Source organism: Trichechus manatus, unplaced genomic scaffold, assembly GCF_000243295.1.
Source record: "Trichechus manatus latirostris isolate Lorelei unplaced genomic scaffold, TriManLat1.0 scaffold00088, whole genome shotgun sequence".
NCBI lineage: Eukaryota > Metazoa > Chordata > Mammalia > Sirenia > Trichechidae > Trichechus > Trichechus manatus.
The window spans coordinates 1,106,533-1,109,177 of record NW_004444024.1 but is presented as its reverse complement, the minus strand read 5'-3'; positions in this window follow the sequence as shown (position 1 = coordinate 1,109,177).

The window sequence follows — 2,645 nt, the reverse complement described above, 5'->3', positions numbered from 1 at the left end:
CATCCGCCCCGGGCCGCTGCGGGTTGGGGTTGGGGCTGGGGCCGAGCGCCGGGCCTGAGGATCGGGGATTCGGGGCTCCGAGCCCAGCCGCACAAGCCGCCTGGTGAGCCGCACAGCGGCCGCCGCCTGCAGCGCCGGCCTCAACTTGAAGAGAAAGAAAAGTTTGTTCAGAGGCGGCGGGGGAGGGGCGGGAGCGGAGCGCAGAGCAGAGCGGAGGCCGGCCCCCTCCCCCTTCACTCGGCCCAAGGCCCAGAGCGCCGCTGCCCGCCATCTCTTTCTTGCGAGGATCATGCTCCCCACATGCCCGCAGGACCTGGGACCCTCCACGAGGGCTAACCGGCCTCATAGACCTTACAGTGATCCTGCCCCTCAACACCACCCCTCGGAGATCCAGTCGCCGAATCACCCATCGAGGTCTGTGTTCCTCCATAGTGAATGTTGACACTTCGGGGTCCCGTCCTCCTACCCCAGAGAATTAAGCCCCCTTTCCTCACCCGCAATAACATGACCCCTAACTCCCATAAAGGTCTCATTCCACCCCAAATCCTTTCCATCCTGCCCCGCTACAGCTCCGAAGGATCAGGTTCCCAAAACCTGCGAAGGATGCAGGATGAATCTCCCCCCATCCCTTTCCCAATCATCCGAATGGGCGGGGACCCCCAACTTCCGTTCAGTCCAGCCCCCTCTCAGATCTGAACCCCCATACTCATCTCGGTCTGGCCCCTCAACAAATTCCTCGGGGGGGGGGTTCCTCCACAGAGATCCAATCCCCTCCCATATGCCCCCAGACAAAGTCCTGAGCCCTCGAACCCCTCACGCTGGGTCCCCGGCAGCCCCTCGCAGCCCGGGCAGAGAGCCCTTCCCCCCTCTGGGCCAAGTTCCTGGCACCACCTCCCACACCCGCAGCCAGGGCCTTGAAGGGTTAAGTAGTCGGAGGCAAGGAGGCCCCCACCCCTTACCCTACTAGAAGAGTTCCCCCAAACCCCCGGGCTCCCGACCTCTCCCCAGAGCCGCAGTGGTCGCGCACAGATCCTCACGTCCGGGGTTGCTCAGGTGTCTCCTTCCCCGGGGAAGCGGTCCCGGACTCTCAGCGGCCACTTAAGATGGCCATCCTCCGCCACCGCCCCCCCGCCTTCCGCCCCGCCCGCCGCTCCGCCCCCGCGGCTTGGCGGAGCCAAGGATAGGACCCGCGCTCCGCCTTCCCCCGGCCCCGCTCGGCCGGAGCCGCTGGCCCGCGCAGTGACCTCGGGCGAGTCACGGCACCTCTCCGAGCCTTGGCTTCTCGCTCTGTAAAATGGGGATAATTTTATGAGGGGAGACTCAGTGGGACTGTGCTTGTAAATCTCTCAGCACAGGGCCTGGCATCCAGCAGGCGCTCCAGAGCGACGGCTATTTTTATTATTAATTAAGGAGTAACGAAAGTGACAGCTGTGTAAGCTGTAAAGCGCGGCTGGGAGACGAACGGGTATTATTAGCACCCGCCCGGGTCCCAGCTACTCCTTCCAAGTCAACAAACTTGCGCCTCTGTGGGCGGAACCCTAAGCCGGGAGCTCCCGGGACGGGGTACGCTCCGACGCCCCCGGCCCCACCCTCTCCCCTCCGGCTGTGGGCGGGAAGAGCACAGGGCCCCCGGGAAGGGGGCGGGACCCAAAAGAGGGCCTGGCCCGCCCCATCCCCAAAAAAAGACCTAGCCCTTGGCGGCGTCTCCTGGGAGTCTGCTTCCTGCCCCGCCCCTTCGCCCCCTGGCTCCTTAAAGGCGCAGGCATCCATCCCGGCGCCCACTGCCGCCAACTCCTAGGCCAGCGTCGGAGGGTCCCCTTTAACCTCGGATACAACTTTCACTTTACTAAATTAAACCTGTTGACGGAGTCCAGGTCAGTCTTGACGAGCTCCTGCCTCCATTTCGAATATCCATTGGCTTAACGCAGCTGGAACAAAGCCTGGGACGTGGAGGTGGCTCGCTCTGTGGGACCTTCCAGACCAGATAAATGTAATAAACATGAGGCCCCGCCCCTCCACACACCTAACAGTGTCTCTAGACCTTGCCAAAAACCCAATAACTCATTCTCCACTCAGTTCCCCGCTTCCCCCATCAGTTGTTCGAGGGAGGGTAAGCCTCGCCTAAGGGGACACCCTGGTGCGGGGGCGAGAGACCTGGACTGCATACCTGGGTTCCAGTCCTAGCTCTGCCACAGAGCTGCCACCAAGCTGACGGGTATTCTCAGATCCCTGCACTGTTCTGGGGATGGGGAAACTGCAGTCGGAGTGTGGAGAGAAAGCGGCGGGCGGGGCGGGGGGAGGCCGGAGACTCAAGAGACCAACACAGGTTAAGCTTCTGGGGGTTGGGCAGAGACGCAGCAATCCTCCGGAATAGGCATATCGACCAATCCCGGGTAGGGGCAAAGGTGCCAGAGGAGGCCTGACTCCTGCCCCTGGGAAGCCCCAAGCGTTTCCAACCCTTTTCCAGCCACACCTCCAGGACACAGCAGGGCTGGACCTGTTCCAGGCTCTTGAATATTCCCTCTCTAGGTACCTCCCAAACTGTCCTTCCCCATCAGCTCTCTCCCTCTTATGAGGGATCCAAGCCCCAGCTCTGTCCTTTTAATCCACATCATGTCAAGTCGCCCCCCCACCCTCCGCCCACC